Raw genomic sequence first — 22,487 nt, 5'->3', positions numbered from 1 at the left:
TTTCAGAAAGCCACTCCCATCAGTGTTAAGTACTGGATGTCTTGGTCTGCCAAGAACTCTGTGTTAATCACTGCTGTCACCAGAGATTTGCGGGAAATAGTAAATTCTGATTTCTCCTTTTACTGACCTAGGTATGACATCATTTACTAGCAATCTAGGTAGAGTCTTTCATAAAATGGGAGTGCAGTCTTGATATCAATGGAAAAATTGTGTTTTCACAAAATAGCTTCATATAGAGTAGGAGGCAGGAAAGTCATAGCATAAAAACAAAGGATCACTTAACCAGTTCATTCTTCACTCCTTGGTTTAGGAGAAACTAGCAAATAAGAAAACCTATACATTCCAAGAGACCTCTGTTTGTATCATAAAGGGTTCAGCAGAACTGATTGCATAGTTTCTGACTCATATCTTGGAACAACTCATGTGTGTCTTACACAGGCACCAGATAAAATCCATGCAAAAAAGAAAGAACTTTTCACAATGGATCCCTGCCTCTTTTTAATATTTAAACCTCCTACCTTGGTAATCAGGTCAGATCTTCAGGCCTGACTTAGTATCCCAGGCCACTAAAGGCAGGTGACACATTACTGATATCATGCACCGGAGGTACATGCCCTCTTTTCAGATAACAATTCAAATTTAAATTGACCATCCTGGGTGAGGCTGCGCAAAGAGAATGCGCAAACTTGCTTTCCTAGGAGGACCCTGGAGTTGGCCAGGTGTTCCAAACTGCTCATTGCTTCTGGCAATCAGGATAAACACACTCGTGTACACATACACAAACACACAGTGGTATCAGTTCCGTCTGACTGCCTTAGCAAGCTGCATTGTCATGCCTGATGGTGTGTAGTATAGAAATCAGAGTATGTTCAAAAAGCACATGATATAGTAACCTTATGGACGATAAGACTGTCTGGATCTGGTTAATGTTGGAATGGGAGACTGCCTGGTAAAACCTCCTTCTCCTATCTGTACATATGTTTTGTATTAATCATGAAAAATTCTGGAAAACTGGAAAACCTGTGCACAGTTTTGTGATATGTTGGTCAGCCCTAATAAAAGATATCACATGGCTTTTGTTTGGGGATTACAGATAGTAGCGATCATAGCTGATAAGTGGTCAGGGAAAGCTGGCTCCACATTTGGGGGTGATGGACAAAAATAACTCCCCAGTGGCTCTTGTTGTGCATAAACATTTGATCTATGGGCAACTATGCTCAGACCAGTGGCACAAGGGAGCACACACTCAGTATCCCTCCCAGCTGTAATGGGAGACTGCTTGGGAGGCCCCTGGGGACCCAGAAGCTCCTGATCATGCTGAACTCTGATGCTTGCCTATGCTTTGGATTAGGGTTGCCAGCTCTGGTTTGGGGCCAGAGCCCAATGAAGGTAAGGCTTGGAAAGGAGAGGGAGCTCATCAGGGATGTGATACCAGAGAATCCACCCTCTGAAGCGGCCATTTTCTCCAGGGGAACTCAATTATAATTCTGGGAGGACTTCAGGCCCCACCTGGAGGTTGGCAATCCTAGATTACATGGAACATTGATCCAACTCAATAACTGGATTATGCAGCTCCTTATATACCTATCTCTGTGGAGGTAGATTCTCTTCTCCATAAACTGATTTTAGGACAAAACAAACAATACTATTAAGGAACGTTTCTTGGCTGGAGTTCATCTTTGTTTCATTGAGGCCTGGCTGGAGTCTATCTTCATTCACTTTACTGAGGCCTGATAGAGAGAATCCAAATCTCATTGCTTCTGATATGCTTCAAAGTGCATCAATGTCTTTTAAAGCAACAGCTTAAGAACCTGCAGATTTCTTCTGAGTTGTTGTTTACAGCCTGGACTGTACATCCTGGCTCTTACTTCTCTGCTTTTTGATCTGACAGCATTGTTGACATGCATTGAACTATGAAATTATCACTATACTGATACATGTGCGAGGTTTTGTGATGCAGGGAAAAAGTATATACAGATGCAGGATACTTGCATACTAAAACATGTTTATTTATGAGGAACATTGTAATTTAATATTACCATTTCAAAACTATGAAACTCCCTGGGCATGTTTTGCAGGTAGGTTCCCAGTGGCCAGCTGGTGATGGGTAAACTTCCGGTAGTCTGCCCTGTTGCTCACTGATCACTGGTGATTGGCAGGAGGTGGCAAACTGCCCCATGATTGCTCACCACTGGCAGGCAACCCCGGCAAACGCACAGCAGGAGTTCTCCTGGCAGGGTCTGCTGATGTCACTTCCTGAAGTGATGTCATTGTACTGGCTGCGGGAGTGCTCCTGCACTTTGTGGAGCCAATTTTGGCCCCAAATGGGCTCAATCTGCCCTGTGTGAAGCGCAGGAGTACTCCCACTGCCAGCAAAATGATGTCACTTTTGAAAGTGTTGTTGCAAACCTCTCTGGGAGTACCCAGGAGGGTACAGGGACATGACTACCCTAATTGTAAGTCATTGCCAGTAGAAAATCTTGCCCGTATATGAGATCTGACAACTTAGGCATTCCTGAAGATGTTAAGGTATGTTACTAAGTCATAATTCAGTTATGACTTGGTAAATCTCATCTGCTGTTTTGAAATGCTGAACACTATAATTTCAGAAAGCTAGATTTGTATGGCCCTGATCTGGATAGCCCAGACTAGCCCCATTTTAATCAGACCATGGAAACTTAAGCAAAGCCTGGTTACAGGGCCGGATCAATGGGGGGGGGCAGGGGGGAAGTCTGCCCCTGGCGCTGTCAAAGAGGGAGCACCAGGTGCAGCTGCCAGCCGCTGGGAGCACGCAGGTGGCTGAGCAGAGGGCTGGGAGCCTGCCCATGCCATTCGCCTGCCCTGAGGGCAGGGGGTGCACGGCAAGCCCCCTCAGCGGGGCAGGCGAATGGCACAGGCGGCCTCCCAGCCACCCACGCTGCTGCTGCCACCAGCTCCGTGGCCCTGCCTGGTTAGTACTTGGATGGGAGGCCACCAAGGAAATCTAAGGTTGCTACCTAGAGGCAGGCAAAGGCAAACCAAAGCCACCTCTGTTCATCTCTTGCCTTGAAAACCTTATGAGGTCACTGTAAGCTGTCTGCAACTTGTCAACACTACTCTCTCTTTCACACTCACACAAAATTCTACAATGCACTAAAATATATATAAAATTGTAATATATAAAAATTTACTGTTTCTGAGTGGAAGAAGAAATTCCTTTGCACAGGCAGTGTCATGGATAGGCATTATAGGGCACCTGCTAAGGGCCACATCCAGTGACAACACGTGGAGCCCCTTGGCTGTGTTGTATTTCCTTTTGTGCTTTTGTGGCCTGCTTGCCTTCCCTCTTACAGAAAGTGACCTGTGAAGATAGCAAGGAGACGGAGCAGCTGCCACCAGATCCCACCCCCTCTCCCTTTGGATAGCAGCGTAGATTGCATTCATGAAGGCCTTTTAACCCAGGGCGCTTCAAAACCTGGAACAAGCACTGTTCCTGAGGGCAATTTCCAAAGTGATTTGAAAATTACTTTAATGATCATCACCTCTGATTCAACACAAGCATGGTTTCTCCCACAGTCACCATATCCCCCTGAAGCCAGAATACTACTACTACTACTACTACTACTACTACTACTACTACTACTACTACTACTACTACTACTACTACTATGTTCATAGGAGAAGAAGAAAATATATCAAAGTTGAAATACAAATGTTAACTAAACCACTGGGCAAGACTCTCCATCAGTTTATAAAGCTGGAAGACTATACATTCAAATAAGCATAACAGTTATTTTTGAAATTATTTTATAAACTTAAAATATGCAAATACATAAATATTTACAATGATCTTACTCCAATAAGGAATGCAGTAATATTACAATGTTTTGTTCACGCATATGTACAAATAGCATGAGAGAGAGACAGATTAAAAAAATAGTTTATTGTCTTATGTTGTTCCAGATGCATAGCTGTGTTATTCTATAGTAGTAGAAAAATTTCGGGTCCAGTTGTACTTTAAAGACCAACAAAATTTTCCAAGGAATAAGCATTCGTGAGACAAAGCTCTCTTCACCAGATACCATGATTCACCTTGATCAGATAAGCTTTGATTCACAAAAGCTTATATCCTGGAAAATGTTGTTGGTTGTTCTTATTTAATTACTTGTTCTCAAAGACCTTATCTGAATAACAATGAACACAACCTAAGCTGCCTTCTTAGCAGAGTTTCTCTTCTGCTTTCTTCCTTTAATGGACTGTTCCCTGAGTCTTGTAGGCCTTTCCAGGCAAAGGGTACCAGCAGCTCCTGACTCTCAGAACCTTTGGTGGTGGCAGTGGCTATTAGAGCCACTCCTGGAGTGGAGATGGATAAAATACTCTCTGCAGTAGCCTCCCAAGAAGCACAAGGCCTGATTTTCAGTGTCACTTCTGAAAATGCTCAAGAGAGAAAGGGGCTATTTTTTTGTTGTTGTATGGAACAATCTTCTCTTTTGCATAGCCATCCTCCTTAAAAATCACATTCTGGCTAAGAAAAATCAAAAAGAGTCCAGTAGCACCTTTAAGACTAACCAATTTTATTTTAGCATAAGCTTTCGAGAATCAAGTTCTCTTCTTCAGATGCCTGCATCTGAAGAAGAGAACTTGATTCTTGAAAGCTTATGCTAAAATAAAATTGGTTAGTCTTAAAGGTGCTACTGGACTCTTTTTGATTCTGCTACCACAGACTAACACGGCTAACTTCTCTGCATTCTGGCTAAGGAAGTTGGAATGCTGAGATGTCAACAAAAATGTCCCTTTTTTATTTATCTTCTGTTACCATCTTATTGACAATCAAGTCACTGGCTTTGGATATATTATGTGAGTTGAGAGATAAGAATGGCTGAAGCACATGCTGGCTGCGTGTCAAGGCAACAGCAGCACACTCAGAAGGCAGCCCAAGAGGCCTCCGATCACGAGGAAACCACGTTTCCTGCCGGAGGGGGCCTGATTCGCTTATAAAACTCTTGAGGGCATAGGAAACTTTCCTAGGAGCATAGCCCCCTCTGCTGGATGTGAGTCTGCTTGTCTGTGTGAGAGAAGGGTGGGGGGGGGGGGGTGAAGAGCAAGAACCTGCAAGTTCCTATAGAATGTAACAGTGGGAATGTAACCAGATGAACTGTATTTATAGCAGGCTTCTCTCATTGAATTGTCATTGAACTCTCTGTTGGATATGTTTTTCTGAGTGTAAAACAAAACAAATTAAAATGGGAAGTAATGAGATGAAAAAGATTTAAAACATTATGTGAAGCCTTACAAACTTAAAGAGCCACACTTTTTAATTGTGTGGCACTCCCGTGTAGGTTTTGTTTATTTATTTAATCAGTATAAACTCATTTATGCAGAAGTTATATGTAACTGTACACTCTTTCCACATAAATACTATGCCTTTGAACACTTAATTAGAATGGCAATGGTATTTACAAAACTTTCAATTTGATTACATGCTTTTGATATGCAGAATTAAAATTTCTGATGAAATTAACATATATTTTAACTAGGGTCTGTCTCTTTCATAAGGAGATTTTTACAGGGAAAGCAGATCTGGTTTTTAAATCTTAACAGCTGTTGCCAAATATTTCCTCAAATAAGTTGATGTAGGGCATCTTTGCCAAACTCCAGTTTTTTCTTTCCACTTGCTGTGACATACTATACTCTTTCACCTCTTCTACAGCAGATATCACTAATCCTGCATAATTATCTGCCATTCACATCACCCTGAAGTTATTTAAGCAGCAAACCCTGTCCCTGAATTAGGAATTGTCAGCCCTACCTTTTCCCTATATCCACTTCAAATCAGAAAGTTCCTGATTTGAATCTCACCTTTGCTGAGGCCTCAGACAAGGCCTTGGACTACTCTCTCTCTCTCATCAGGGCTGCCAGGGGCCACCTTGGACCACTAGAGAAGCATCCCCTCTGCAACTACCAGAGCCAAGCCAAACATCATATGAAAGCAAATCACATGACTTGCCCAGATCCACGGGACCCCCAAACTAACCCAGAGCCCTCCAAATTTTGTCCCTCTAGTCACACAAAGTTTGCCTTATTTTGAATCAAACCATTGGCCTATCAAGGTCAGTGCTGTTTATTCTGATTCTGAGTCTCCAGGGTCTCAGAGGTCTTTCACATCACATCACCTTGTCCTTTCAAACAGTCTATCCGCCTAGATCACCTTCCCAGTCACAGAACAAGAAATAATAACCATCTCCTACTTTACAGGTTTATTCAAGGATTTCAAAAGCACTTTGAACTCTTGAAAGTCCCCAATATCTCCTCCCCACTACTTTATCCTTGGGGATAAAATGCAATGTTCATTGTCTTTAGTTCTGTTACAGCTAAGTATTAACATGATCAAGGCGATGTTGGAGATCTGGGCAACGGTTCTTACAAGTCTGGATACCTCCAAAGGAATAACTGTTGATTAACACCAAGGAATACATAATAGTATATGTCCTTGTCCTATGTTATTCCACCTGCCTCCAGTATGTCTTTATTTTCAGACTTTGGCTAACTACCTTTTTATTATCATTAATGATTTGTTTCCTAATATATTGTTCTCTGCTGTCTCCATGCCATGTTCCTTGTGAGCTTAGAGCATGGCCACTTTTACAGCCCATAATGGGTGACCTCTTCTCATGCTCACAAAGCCTTAAACTACATGTGATAACAGTAGATCCATTTATTTGAATCTGAGGCTTGCCCAGTCATGTACGAAGTGGGGAGGAGGCCAGTTCTTCATGCAAAAAGAAGCTTATTGGTTGAAGGAAGCTAAGCCTCTTCTTTCCATTTTCCTTCTTCCCAGCTACTTTCTCCTTAGCTAATCTTCCCCTCTCCCCAATAAGCAGAGCTGTGAGGGGGGGGGGAGTCTCCCTAGCTCAGGTTCTCTCAGGGGCCCCAAGAAATCTAACTGCTTCATTCTGTTCTTATGCTTACAGTCAGTACAAGTCTGTAAGAATCTCAGGGCATCAGCAACAACTAGAAGCTTCTTGGGGAATTTCTAACTGCTCACTTTAACCCTTTCTTTGACTTAAAATCATAGCAAGTGCCATATTTGCCAGTTAAACAGTTAACATGTATAATGAATGATGCCCAGAAAAGATTTTGTTCCAATAAGGGTTAGAGAGCCTCCACCCTGAGTGCTCTCTCATTCTCCATTCTTTAAATGTGAGGAGATGCAAAAGGAAGATTTTTCAAGGAACCCACAGCGGCTCTTGAAAGTCCTGAGGGGAAATGAACTCAAATTAGAGAAAAGTGCTGAGAGAGGAGAAACAAAGAGGTAGGAATAAGCAAGATTAAGCTCCTATGTACCTCTTTATGATTGGCATAGGCCTGAATTTGACAGATGGTTTTATTACTGTTACTTGTAATTTGAGCCTTGTCTTTTGGTGGTGGTGGTGGTGGGGTAGCTATAAAAATAATAAATCAAATTTGTGTATTGCCAAGTGTATGCATGATGACCCTATTAGTTATCAGTCGCTCCTTGGGGGTGGGGGAAGCGATCCCACAGGACTGCAAAAAATGAAAAAGACTGCATTAAAAAAAAGTTGAAAAGAGAATACGTTAGCAAAAACTAGTGAACACTATTAACAAAACATTCGTAAAAACATTGAGTAATACTTTTGTTTAGAATTAGGATCCAGGGATGATCCAGATAGACTGGATTCAGGAAAACTGGTGGGAAAGAAAATTTCCTAGGCATTACCAGTGGGTGCCTCATCAGTGGAACAAAATATATGAATATATATAGTTTTACCCAGTGTTTTTTTTAAAAAAAGAGTTGCTGGTACCAGGTGTGTGTGACTCTGTTTTTTTCTGGTGCGAATATATACTGCCAAAAATACCTTACCAGCGGAGGGAGGGGGAGGGGAGAGAGGTGATTCTTAAAGACAAATGGCATTGCATGTTAAAGAGAATTGCTGCACTGTCTGTCCAACCATGATGATTTTCTCAAGATGTCCCTCCCCCTCCCTCATTTCCCTCTCCTTGGTCAGGAAAGCAAAGAAAAGGAAAAAAGTGGGGAACCCAAGCCTTTCTTTAAGGGCAAAGAGTTCTGCAAGGTTTCTTTCATTCTGCTGGGCTTTGTTAGTTCTTTGGAGGAGGCTTTGGGCCAGTGGTTGGTATTCTGCATTTGGGTAAGCCTTCTTTATCCAGGAGAAAGCGTGTGTCCCCCACCCATTGCAATGGAGAATGGCTGGGAGGACCTTGTTCAGGGGCCCGTAGAACTGGATCCCTTGATGTGATTTACTTGAAATTTGAGGAATGTTTAAAGGACAGGCAGCACTTACTGTGCTGGGATTTGGGTGTAGTTTGCATTAAAATTAGACCCTTCAGCCCCCGCCCCAAGTTTCCCCCATGGGGAATAATGGAGTTGAATGTATTTGGATTCCTGAAAAAAGCCAAATCCAAGTTCTATGCTAGTGTTTTTGGACCCAATATCAGGAATACCAATATTTATCAGATTTCTAATACCCAAATCTGAAAAAAAACCCAATTTATTTTCTAGTGCCTAGCTAGTACTCACAGTGTTTGCTGTCTTGGGGCATTAAGCCTATCAGCCAAAAGAGGTGCTCGTGCTGCAGAAAGAGGAGCTGGTACTGTTTAAAGAAGTGTTGGTACTGTGCACTGGCAGATACTGCCAGAAAAAAAGCCCTGGTTTTACTTAGCTAATATTATTGTCAACTGCTACAAAAGACCTGTAGGTCAGTGAGATCTACATCTTACTAATAAAGAAATAAACAACTAAACTTGTGGACCTCCTGAGTCAAATACCAAATGTCAGACTTATGCCTAACCATTCAGAGAATACAAATAGATGCACTCAGGGAAAAGAAGAGTATCTCAGGGCCAAGCTACAAGTGACGAATGACACTTGAATGGGAAGTAAACAGACTCACGTGTATTCCTCCCTGTTCTCTTGTGTTCCACTTGCACTCCACTTGATCATGTGAACAGGGAGGAATACACGTGAGTCTGTTCGCTTGCCTTTCAAGCGTCATTCGTCACTTGTAGCTTAGAGCTGTAGAATTCTGGGAAGACAGTTAAGAAGCCTTTATCAAACCTGGAATACTTGTACCATCTAGTGGCCATGAGGAGAAGTAGCCTTGTATCATCAATGCTTTCTTGCACTATGTAAGATGCATACAGATGTACATAACTGACAGCATTTTAAATTTCTACCACCTTCTCCTACAGATCAAGATAATAGGACCCTTGTTTGGAATCCACATTGCTGAAGCACAATGACTTCTGCCTTGGTGGTTGGTGCTTCTTGTCATATTTGAAAAGGAGCCTGCAGGGTGGTAGTTTCATAAGGTTGGTCTGCTGTCAGAAGTTGATTGTATATGTTTTTCTGATGGTTCATAATGGATTTATGCATGGTGTGTGGCAATTCTTTCAGAACCCTGTCCAGTCTCAGTAATAAGGAGGTGACTTGAGTGGTAGACATAATCACTCCTGTATGTCCTCTCCTGATGACAAGAGCTCCAGTCACAGCACAGACCTTTCATTCCACTGCCTTCAATGGTCTGAAATTCTATTGAGGGCGTCAGGGTTAGCTCCCTGACATACAGGGTCCAGGAAATCTTGCGACTACTTACAACTGAACAAAAGGTAGGGCTCATTTTAGAGTTCACACTGTAGCAGTGATGGTGGTAAAGAAAAATGACCTCAAGAAAAATGAACCAGCCTGTAGTGTTGTACTGCATGGTAAAAAAATTGCTTGGTACAGATCCTTATGATAAGTCCAATTAACTTTCATCAGCCTGCTGTGAAATGCTTACCAAGAACTTTGAAGTTAAAATGGTATCCTTTCTAATTTAGACAGAATATAATAGTTAGAGGTTAGTTAGAGCAGAGTTCTGGAGGGTCAATTTGGCTTCAGTTTTTACAGCCCCTGGTTGTGAGAGGCTTGGCCTATCACCTCCTTGCTTGTCCTTTGTCTGTGTTTGACCCTTATCCTTATTGGAGTGCAACCTTGAGTTGAAGAGCAATGACTAGTTGGGTTGAGGAGGTTATAAACTGCTTCTTGACTGACAGGATGATCCCAATGGCTGTGACAGGCACCATGGGGTTCAAAATCAGTTCCAGAATCTTGCTCTGTGCACACATTGACTATTATGCCAAATTGGGCCAAGAGGCCAAAAATCCAGCAGGTGCCATTTTCCCAACACGATGCATTGATGTGGGCCGGTGTTTTTCTATCAAATGTTTTACTTGTAGTTCAGCTGTTAAAGGCCTGGATGTAAGAGTGGCAACTGCACTGGAGGAGATAGTCTTGTGGCACTGCTTCCTTTGTGCCATGACAGTGATGTCTGCAACATTGCTCATGACATTTATGGACCCATCTCTGGTTTATGGCATGTTGTTTATGATGCTGTTATAAACTTATAATCAGTGCATTGCCTCGGCAGTTGCTGTGGGAATGGTTTGTGAAGCCATGACAACTGTGGCTGAATCTGCACCATTTCAATCAACGCTGTTTAAATTGATTGCCTGCCCATAGGATAGTAACTACTGGTTGTATTGCTATTATGCTATGGATGTTGGTGTCACTGTTTAGCAGTTACGATACTGACTAGCATATTCAGGAACGGGCAGGGATATAGTGGCAGCCAGTTCGTGGGATTGTTAAATTTCTCAGTGTAGCAATTTGAGGTTCCCCTCTTTCTTAGTCTGAATAATTAAACAAGACTTCAAAACTGATGATCTCAGAAGTATTTTCCAATAAACCTGATGCACATAGCAGACTGTTGCCAAGTAGCCCCCCTCTCCTGCTTTAAGGACTGCCATGAACTGTGTTTGAGTTTCCTGCGTTGCTGTTTTATGGCTACACCAGAGACTGCCTTGCATGTGTGCACTCTAACACACGTGACTATTTCCTGCCTGTTTGGACTCTGCTTCACGTGTCAGTTTCCTGCCTGCTTGTTATCTACCATGGACTGTGCCTGTCCCCTATTTCTGCTATGGACTGTGTTGTACATGCTGTTTCCCTACCTCCATGGAAGCCTGCCTCACCCGGGCCCAAGCTGCGCTGTTAGCAGCCAAGTGCCAGCCAGGGAAACCTCCAGCGAGCCTGACCAGGCACCCCCTGGCCAGTTCCCGCCTGGAGACTCCCGCGGGCTGGTCACCCAGCTTGCCCTCGCTACCGGGCAGCCTGCTAGGAAGCCCCAGCCATGCCCAGCTGGCAGCCATGTTCCCAGGCAGCCAGAAGACCCAGAGAAGCAGCCTGCTGAGAGAAGCCGTGTTGGAGAAGCGAGCAGACCACGTCCACAGCGGCGAGCCTCACCCTGCTTTGCATATCTTAATAGCCGCCCCGGAGAAGAAGCTAAGTGCCGACCATCCCAAGCACTTAGAGAATGCATCTCAAAGCAGCCTCCGCATCCCAGAGTTGATGACGTCGGGACAAGCCCTGTCCGCTGGAACATCCATTCAACACACCCGGATCTCCCCCTCCCTCCTTTGTCCCCTCTTCCTAACGTGTCACTTTAATATAATCAGATTCCTAAAGTGGCCCATCTAGGGTAGTTGTAGAGCCATTAAAACCTTTGTTTCGCCCGTGAGAACCACTAGAAACTGCACCGGCCCCAGGGTACGTTTTGGGGTATTTAAGCTGGTCTCCCAGGCCACATGGTGTGCGTGCCATTCCTATCCTGACTCCTTGCTGTCCGCTTCAGGATTGTGAGTATACCCAACTTCATCGCTCTCAAGTGGGCTGTCCCGCTAATGCAACCGTCTTTATTTTCCTACTCTGTTTTCATAGCTCTTGTGTGTAACCTTGTATGCATGTGCTAGTTCAGGCATACGCCACATTATTTAGTAAAACACGTATCTTTATTTAGTCTGCCTCTTTATTCCACGAGTGTCTGGGGAGGGACCCTGGTATAGTTGGTTAAGACCCGCACTAAATTTAGTTCCAGACTGCTAGCTAATTCCCCATTCAAATAGAGCAGTTCTGGTAACAAGACAGCATAGTGCATTCGGTAGCATCCACTTTTATACTTTTAAGAAGGAGGGGTTAAGCAATTGTGTTTATTGAACAAGAAATTATTACATGAATATATAAACAGTCAAGTGAATATATAGTCAAGTGAAAGTTACGTGATGTTCAAAAATGATGGATTGACAGATTGAGTTCATACCTGCTTTGGGTCAAATACCATAAACAAACTATTAAGGCTCTGGTAATCTCTAGACATGTCTGGGAAAGGATATACCCAAGGCTAAGAGAGAGACAGGAAAGGAAACATCTGAATCTTTATTCAAGGAGAAATGGCTTGTGATGCTTGCCTTATTTAAATTATTCAACTCGGCCTTCAGCTTATACTGACCAAGCACAGGAAGAACCGAGTATAATGTAATGATAAACACAGTGTACGTTAATTTGAGACACTTTCGTTAATCCAGAGCAGAACAAAGGTGGGTGATATTAAAAAAAAAGAACTGGGTGCCCAGAAATTCCTTAACAATATGGCTCTTAATTTTTCAATTAAAAAATCATAGTATGAAGGAAAGTTCTCCTTTTTCAAAAATGGCCATTAAAAAAAAAAGAATATTCTCTTTATATAGTGAGGAAGAAGTGAAGCATCCAAGCTTCTGTTTAGACTGGATGTAGTCTTTATAGTAGGTCAAATTCTCCATAGAAAGGAAAGATGTAAGTATTATTGGGGTGATCTGGGTATGAATACTGGCTGTTATAAGGATTTTTGAGATCCTGTGCTTGGATCCTATGCAGCACAGGCAGAGTTGCACTACAAGTTTTTTGTGTGCAGTCATGCATTGCACATTTCTCTGACTTCTAAACATGTGGCTCCTGTGGATTTGTGGATCTCCAAGAACTCCATGACAGGTCAAAGTGGGAGACTGCAATGAGGGCAGAATTGACCAAAAACTGCCCTCCATTTTTCCAAAAGTCGAAGTAACTAGTCTGAGTGGAAAGAGAGGTCATGATACAAGCTTATATGCAGTGTTCTGAATATGTGACCATTGCTAAATAAATGCTAAGTATCTTTCTGGTTTAACAGAGCCATTTTATAGGATAGAAGAGAAGCAGGGGGCATTCTGGAAGTAGTGGAGAAAAGTAAAGCAAACAGAATTATTTTATTAATTTGCCTGATTCAGTATCATACTACTACAACCACTACTACTACTTTTTGCTGGTTACCCTATTTTATTAAGGTCTCTCTATCTCTGGTGGATGAAGTACCCTTGATTGTTCAGAGATATTCTAGGACCGTTCCCTTAATTTTTGGTTAGCACTCTAGTTTATATGTTTATGTACTTACAATAAAATACAGATAAATGGGCATACTACATGTAGTTCCAACTGCAAGCCAATAAACAAATCAAAATGGGGGAGGAACAAACCATACTGAAGTAGAAAATACCATACAGAGCCACAGCCAACCTAAGATGTGAATACACTCATGGACAAGAAAGCAACCCTAAATAACCCTTGAGCTAAAAAGGAAGGCAGGGTATAAATATTTCAATAAATAGTAGACATTTGAAATATATTATGCATTTACATCAAAAATTGCAACCAATAGTCTCTGCTAGGCTAACTAACCTCGAAGTGGGGCCTGGAGTTCTCTGGGAATTACAACTGACCAGACTATGGAGATCAGTTCACCTGGAGGAAATGGCAGCTTTGGAAGATGGACTGTACGGTATGACATCCACACTGAACTCCCTCCCCTCCTCAAACTCCACCTTTTCCAGATATTACTTCCAAATCTCCAGGAATTTTCCAAGCCAGAGTTGGCAATTGGGCAGCTCAGTCCTAAGCCCTGAGTCAGCGCCTCCGCCTGTGCATCAACGTAAATATGGTGCTGCTCCGCCACTCCCTATGGACTTTTGCAGGAGAGTCATGCCGGCACGAGAGCTTGGCAAGGCGAGGCGCAGCCACCACCAAGAGCATTCGCTCGCCATTCCTGATAACCCCGCCCACACTAGCCAACGGCTGCACTGCTCCCCTGACAGGCAAGCAAGGAGCAATTGGGTGGCACAGCCAATGAGGAGGCCACGATCCATGCTGACCACCAACAACCCCCCCCATCAGGGAGCAGGCATTCCTGCTGGGGAGGGGGAGCAAAAGTAACACTGAAGGTCCAGATTGGACACCCATCCTCTCGCCTGTCCAGCCCCCATTTCCGATGAGGGCCAAACTGGTGGCTGCAGCTCAGTGTGCCTGCAAATCCCCCCCCTCACCGTTGCTGCCACCGTGAGAAACAGGTTCCCCCTCCCTGAAAAGTGGGACTAGAAAGGTGGCAGGACCCTGCGAGGGCCACATGCACAGCCTGCAGCACTTGAGATCAGTCCCCAGGTTCCGGAGAGGCAGATGGGGCGACAAGTTCTTCAATGAGTGACAGGAATGCCCACTGGAAACCCTGTGAGAGACCAGAAGGGAGTGAAAAGCATCCACAGACTTGCGGCGGCACCATTTGAATACATTATTGCATCACAATGATGCAATAACATGGATTGGACCTCGAGAGCCATGTCCCAGTCCTGGAATGATGCCCCCCAGAGTAGAATGACAGCCCGCAGGAGCAGAAAAACTAATCCGGGGACCGCCATCCACTCCCTCTCCATGCCAGATTTCCCAAGCCCATCCCTGCTTCTGCAAACAGTGAAAAGGAGGGTGGTCCATCCTCCTGGAGGAGGAGCCCCAGAAATCCCAAGATATCGCTCCATATCCCCCACCTCCCGGCAACAACTTCCTCCTTCCCCTGCATGCAGCGATCATCTGCCTGGCTTACCAGATGCCAGCAGCTCAGTCTGTCAGAGAATGAAAGTCCTCAGTGGAGCCCCCCGCCCTGCCAGACAGTCATGGGCCACACTTTAATTCCCACTCCACTGCCTGAAGTTACATTGGGGGGGGGAAGGTGGCAGAGAAGCTGGATGGGGCACCATGGGGCACCTGCTCCTCCTGGCAGCAGAACCCATCATCCATCCCAGCCCTGAGCCAGAAAACATTTGCTGGGATGTGTGAGAAGACAACCCGATGGGGAGTTGTGGGGGGGTGGCTACTGTCAAAGTCAGGGAAGAAAACAAACAGACAGCAGTTTGTTGTTTTTCAACACATCTTTTATTAAACTGGAAAAGGAGGAGAGGTTCTCTGGACGTGTTTCCTGCCAATGTCCAACGGCTGGAAAGTGAGCAAAGGCAGTTCGCGCAGCGAGGCTTAGGTGTGGGCTGCGTTGGGAAACTGCTCCCTGTGCTGGACCTGAATGGCACTTGTGGAGGATTACTGGGGGCTGAAACAGCCATGCTCTGTGGTCTTCTGGATGAGTTGCGACCTGCCTGCAAAGGAAACAGACACGTGTTGCAAGTGACCCAGCCCAATCTGAGCCAGTTTGGTGTAGTGGTTAAGAACGCAGGACTTTAATCTGGAGAACCGGGTTTGATACCTCACTCCTCCACTTGAAGCCAGCTGGGTGACTTTGGGTCAGGTCACAGCTTCTAGCTCTCTCAGCCCCACCCACCTCACAGGTGTTTTGTTGTGGGGATAATAATAACATACTTTGGAAACAGCTCTGAGTGGGTGTTAAGTCATCCTGAAGGATGGTATATAAATCGAATATTATTATTATATTATTAACGTCTGGGAAGATTTCCATGGTTGGGCACAGCAGCAGCAGCCCCACAGGTGCAGCTCACTACCAGATGATGCATTACCCTCTGGCAAGAAAATGCTGTGCCTTTCTCTCCTGTGAGGGAGAAAGTCAAGGGGCTGAGCACCCTCCAGCAACAGGGAGTTACGAACACCCAGTCAACCCGACCCACAGCTGCACTTCCTCCTTTGCCGGGAGGGGCCCTGGCTGAGGGAGTCTGAAGAGAGCCCTCAAATGGGTAGCCGGTGCGCGCCCCCTCCCAATTGTTGTGTCAAGAGCAGTTTTCTGGGCAAATGCCTCTGTGGCAGGCAGGTGCTGCTGCCACTGCCCCCTCGCCTGCCGAGCCTCACCTGCAGAGGCTGGTGGTCAGTAGAATTCAGGTGAGGGGGCAGCTGGCACAAATCAGTGAGCTGGGTTAGCTACCGCCCCAGCTCCTCCTTACATGTCAGTGCTCCCTCCTTCCCGAGCTGGGACTCTAGAGTCAGATAACCTGCAAGGGGACTAGGGTGGCTATTGTTAGTTAGTCAGACATTCTGGACTTTGCTACTCTTACCATGAGTGAGTGCAAAGTGCTCCCAATTTTCTGCTAATTCCCCTGAGTCCACTCAAGGCCCACCATGAGTACCCACTCTCCCACCTTGTACACAAAGTCCCCACAACAGGAGGCTGCCAGGCAGAGCCTCTGGCTGCTGCCCACTTACCTGAGTTCATGAGTGGTGCAGATGGAGGTTTTGTAGGGTGCATGGGCAGGTGATTGGGCACGGGGAGGGAGGATCATCTACCCTGGAAGGCACGTGGATTGGTACCCATGGTAGTCGCCATCCTATGCCCTGTTTGGGCCGCAGGGGTGGGGCTGGGCACAAGGAGAGGGGCTCAAGTTTTCCTGTTCAATGGCCGCTTATGGGCCTCCTTTTTTTGAGGCATAACTTGCCGCCACTGCAGGGGGCATTCCCAGGCCTGGAGCAGCTTAGGAAGCCAACTAATTTGTGGCCCGCCACCTGCTCCACCCCCTCCAGCACCGGTGTGGGAACTTGTGCCTCACTTACGTCTCCACCTGGCCGTCATATGTTTCCGCTGGTGGTGGCCCGAGCGCAGAAAGAGGATTACATCCACATAAGAGCCATTTACACCTGTACAAGCCTTAGTTCTTGCCCTGTGCACTTTCCACACCTCCCCCTTAGGATTGGAATGCTAGTGTCAACTAGACATGGGCACAAATAGGAAAAAAATGAACATGATGTTCGTTGTTCATTGCCATCCACGAACAATGAACAACGAACACTGACGAACATGATCCTGTCATGAACATGTTCATTGTTTGTTGTTCGTGGGGGCCAGCAGGCCCTCCTCTAGCCATCAAGATCCCTACCGCACCACTCCCAGAAACCTTACCTGAGCATGCAGCAGGAAAGGTACCAGTAATAAAAAATAGCTTGGCCCAGAGCCTGGCAGCAGCCCTGGAACTTGAAGAGGTAGATCCCTATCCCACCACACACAAAGAAAATTCAAGCTCCAATACTCTCTCTGTCTCTCTCTCAAAATGCCAACAGCAACGGTCTCTCCCTCACTGTCTGCAAAATCAGAGCTGGGAGCCCCCCCTCCCCTCTTTACTTCCTTGTAACAAATTTGGAGCTCCACACTTGAAAGGAAGACCTGCCTATCAAGCTGAATTGGGCTTAGATTGGGGTTTCCAGGGCAACAGCAGGAGTTCAGACAGAGTTAGGCAGTCCTTGCCTCCTTTTGCCAAGCGAATTGATTGCTGGTGCCAGATTGTCTGGCTTGATGAACAGCAACAAACCAGGCTTGCAATGACCACCTGTTTATTTAGAATGGGGCCTCAGGAACAGCTTGTTTGTGAACAGCTGATTGGGCTGTTCGTGGCTTTTTTTAGTTCGTATTGCTGTTTGTGCCCATCTCTAGTCTCAACACACGTTGTGTTGAATTACATAAACTCAAGGATAGGATTGTGGATCCTTCCCAGAACTCCTCCTCCCCAGTAAATTTTATTCCTGAACCAAGGAACTCACATGACCATGTGGGTCAGGAGGATGCAGTCGGGAAGGGCGAAATCACCAGAGAGCTGTGCTGACAGAAGAAGCAAAAAGGGAAATTATATCCCCTTCACTCATACCTTTGCATCCTTTCAACATGTATTGCTGTTAATCCACACGGATCATGTGATCCTTGGAATAAAATTTCTTAGGATCAGAAAGGACTGCTGGGTAAGGAGAACATGGGAAACTTACATGACTGTCAATACCATATCCTAATGGATCACAGTGTGATCCAGCCCTATCTGCAGCAACTCTTAAAAGACAAAGGTAAAAATGGAGCATCACAGATGTCATTACATATAATAGTACAGAGATTGAAAGCAGCAAAACAAGGCTACTCACGGACAAGGGCAAAGGACTCTACACACTCAGGGAACTCCCAGGTATGTAGAAAAATCTGATTTTGTAAACTAGCCAAAATAAAATAGCCCTTCCCCAATCAAGCAAAACAACAGCAACCACAACAAAACAGTGACCAGGCCTGATGAAAAAAGAATACTAACAAGATGATACATTAAGCATTGTTGAAAGTTTGGTGGGCAGAGAAGAAAAATTGCTCATTATCTTGGGAGATTACAGAATCCTGGAGAGGAAATTTTGAAGGTGAGAGGATTTCTAAATTGTTGCCCCTCCCATTATTCTATGTGGACTCCAAGTTAGTAGTATCAGAATTTAATAATTTCAAGTGGAATAATTTCAAATTATCTACTTTATTTGTGTAAAGTGAAAATAGCCAAGGCATATTGCAGATTCCTTAAGGCCCTCAATAGGCATAATTATATTTTAAAACATTGTATGTGGAATGAATTGTCTTTTTATAACGCATTTTTGAACTTACAACCACTACAACAACTACAACTAACCATTATACCACACCGTAAAAAATTTAATAAAATTATTTTTTTTACAGTGTGGTGTAACAGTTAGAATACCAGATTAATTAATTAATTAATTAACACACACATGCACACACACACACACACACACACACACTTATTTATTTCCTTTGGAATTCTATTCTGCCCTCCCTACGAAGGGCTCAGGGTGGATTACATTTTAAAAACACATTAAAACTAATTTATACAATTAAAACCATAAATAGTTTTTTTTAAAAAATTCACACGTAAAAATATACACTCAGATGGCGGCAATCAATAGCAGCAGACACAGCTCGACAAGATAAGGTGGTGGACAACCCTAGTAGGGAGGAATTCAGATTTTATTCTTCTCCATTTTTTCAGCCAGTGGAGGCCAAGCCCAACCTCAACCATATGCCTGGCAGAACATCTCTGTTGTACAGGCCCAGAGAAACGATAACACATCCTGCCAGGCCCTGGTCTCAGTGGACAGAGAGTTCCACCAGGCTGGAGCCAGGACCGAGAATGCCCTGGCTCTGGTTGAGGTCAGGCAGGCCTCCTTGGGACCAGGGACCACCAATAGATGTTTCTCTCCCGATCGGAGTGTCCTCTGGGGCACGTATGGGGAGAGGCAGTCTCACAGATACACTGGTCCCAGTCCGCATAGGGCTTTGTAGGTTAATACCAAAACCTTGAACCTGATCTGGTAATCCACGGGAAGCCAATGCAGCTGGTGCAATATAGGTGTTATATGTGCTCCAGTCAGTGCTCCGACAATAACACACGCTGCTGCATTTTGAACCAACTGCAGTTTCCGGGTCACGCTCAAGGGAAGCCCCACGTAGAACGAGTTACAGTAGTCCAGCCTAGAGATGACCGTTGCCTGGATCACTGTAGTTAAGTCGCTGACCGAGAGGTATGGGACAAGCTGCTTGGTCCATCATAGATCAAAAAAGAGGGCCTACTAACCACTTCGACCTAAGCCTCCATTTTCAAAGAGGCATCCAGAATCACCCCTAAACTCCTAACCAACCACACTGGCATAAGCAGCGCCCGTTGAGGGTCGGGAGTTGGAGTCCGGCACCTAACCCCTTGTGACTCAAATACAGGACCTCCATCTTCATAGGATTTAATTTCAGTTGACTCTGTTTCAACCAACCAGTTACAGCATCGAAGGCATACTCCAGGACATCTGGGACTGAGCCAGGCTGGCCTTCCATCATCAGGTATAACTGGGTGTCATCTGCATATTGATAATACCCGTCCAAAGCTCCACACCAACTGGGCAAGAAGGCCCATATAGAAATTGAACAGCAATGGGGAGAGTATTGCCCCTTGTGGGACACCGCACACCATAGGTTGGCAGGATGACAGTCTCTTCCCAAGCACCACCCTTTGTCCTTGACCATGGAGAAAGGAGACCAACCACTGCAAGGCAACCCCGCGTATCCCTACGTCGGCAAGATGGTGGGTCAGAAGTTCAAAATCAACCGTATTGAACGCTGCTGACAAATCCAGTATCAGCAGCGCCAATCCACCTCGATCCAGGTGTCTGCAGAGATCATTCATGAGGGCGACCAGCAATGTCTCCGTCTCATGCCCTGGGCGGAAGCTGGACTGGAAGGGATCTAGAGCTGAGATTTCATTCAGGAACCGCTGCAGCTGTTCCACCACCACCTGTTCTATCACCTTACCCAGGAATGGGAGGTTCAAAAATGGGCGGTAGCTAACCAAGTCGGTGGGGTCCAAAGATGGCTTCTTTAAGAGAGGCCTCACCACGGCTTCCTTTAGCGCCCCAGGGAAAACTCGAGCTCAGGGACAAGTTGACAATGGCCTCTAAGTGACTCTGTACTCCATCGGCACTGGCACTAGGATTTGGGTGTCCCAGGTTCAAATTTCCCTCTCTGCCATGGAAACCTGTTGCGTGACCTTGGGCTAGTCGCACAGCCTAATTACCTCTGAGGGTTGTTGTGAGGACATGAGTGACAGGAGAATGATGTAAGCTGCCTTGGGGCCCCATTGGAGAGAAAAGAAATAGAGTAAATAATAAGGTTACACTCAGTGTTTTAATAGTTTGAACTGTATGTATTTTTGTTTCATCATATATATCTAAAATATTTAGATTATTCTGAATAACTGAATTTTATTATTTGTGTATTCACACCTTCTGTTTTGGTGAGTACAACTCTCTACAGCACTTTTTCTATGCTGCTCCCCAACAACCCTCTCTGCTTTGGAACATCAAAATTGAAAGGAATGTGCACTGACAGAGGCAAGGGAAGGAGGGTAATTCTATCATGTCCCCTCCTGTGGGAATTTTAATTGCCATCAAGACAATGGCCTCTAAGTGCCATCTGTGGTAAGAACCGTGCAGCATGCTGCTCTTCTCCCAGATATGCTTTTAGGGAGGACATACTCAGGCTTGTCAATTCTGGGCTGGGAAATTCCTGGAGATTTGAGGCAGAGCCAGGGGAGGAAGCTCAGCAGGGATACATTCTACCCTCCAAAGCTGCCATTTTCTCCACAGGAAATGATCTGTGTCTAGAGATCAGTTGTAATTCTGGGAGAACTCCAGACCCTTCCTGGAGGTTGGCAATCATAGCACACACTTCCCCCACTACCACTACTGAGACTGCACAACTGGGACACAGCCACTTATTTTACTGCCTTCTGGTGCCTAGTGGGGAAATCCGCAGTCCTTATTTTGGCATTCCTGCTATGTGTACCAGGAGAGTGTGCTGTGCTACCCACAGTGTTATCAGTATTTTGTGTGAATATGGCAAAATGTGTATTTTCAAGTTTTGGTACATGTGAATGCACACCTACTTTCTTAATTTGAAGTCCTAAACAGTGGAAATACTTGGTATAAAAATTGGAAACAAGCAAGAAGACACAAAGAAATTAAGCAACTGAGAAACAGAAAAGAACAAAAAAAAGGAAGGGAGGAGAATATACCAAGGAAAAAGAGAAAAAAATGAAAACAAAAAAAGAAAACCCACCAAAGAAATTTTTGAACTTGTTTTTAAAATATCTCCTCTGTATACATGTCAACCGTGCTTTGCAGAACGATTTAAAAGACCTTCAATACACATTTAAATTGACCTTCTTCTGTAAAATTACTCTAACACAGCACTTAGTTAAGTTGCCAACCACTTCCAAACCAGGAAGAATATGTCTACAGTCCTATTCTGTTAGCTGAAGGGAATGTTGGTAAGATACACTCCAATATGCTGGCATTTAGAGAAGAAATATAAGGGACACTAGTAGCGGGGCTAGGGTTGCCAGTCCCCCATGAACACCATTTAAAATGGGTGTTCATATTTAAACACTGCACACAAGGAAGATTTTCACTAGCTATGACTTTTCTCATTGCAGCAAACTGGGAGAAAAAATTCTTATTCTTTGAAGGAGGAATCGGATCACCTTCTACTTAACTCACTAAATTCATCAACTGTATGTGTAACTAACTGCATGGAACTAGGCTGCAATGATCAGAGTTTACTTGCAAGAGTACTGAGGCAATAGCAGAGGGGTAAGAGGTTATTCTGCAATAAATGCTTTTGAGATTAAAGAACTGTAAATTTGCCAGCTACCTAAAGAGAGTCTGGCTGCAGTAGATGTGAGACGCTGTGTTATTATTTTAGATTTATATTGGTCGAAATTTAGAGATGTGGAGGCATGGTGAAAAAAATTGAAACATCTGGAGGAGAAAAACCCATTTTTTTTCCTCCAAGGACACTCAGAAAGATGTGCAGCAGGTTGCAGGCTACCTCTTTTAAGTGTATTTGCACTTTCAGCTTTTAGAAAACGGAAGCATTTATAGTTTTAAATTTCAAATGTATGCTAAATAATACAATTTTATGTCCCAAGTTATAAACGATGCATTTTACGTAGTTAAGGGAGTAAAACAAGAAAGTCTTACATGAACTTCTATCCTTTACTCGAATTGG

The sequence above is a fragment of the Eublepharis macularius genome, chromosome 4 (genome assembly GCF_028583425.1).
Source record: "Eublepharis macularius isolate TG4126 chromosome 4, MPM_Emac_v1.0, whole genome shotgun sequence".
NCBI lineage: Eukaryota > Metazoa > Chordata > Lepidosauria > Squamata > Eublepharidae > Eublepharis > Eublepharis macularius.
This window is presented reverse-complemented; position numbering follows the sequence as displayed.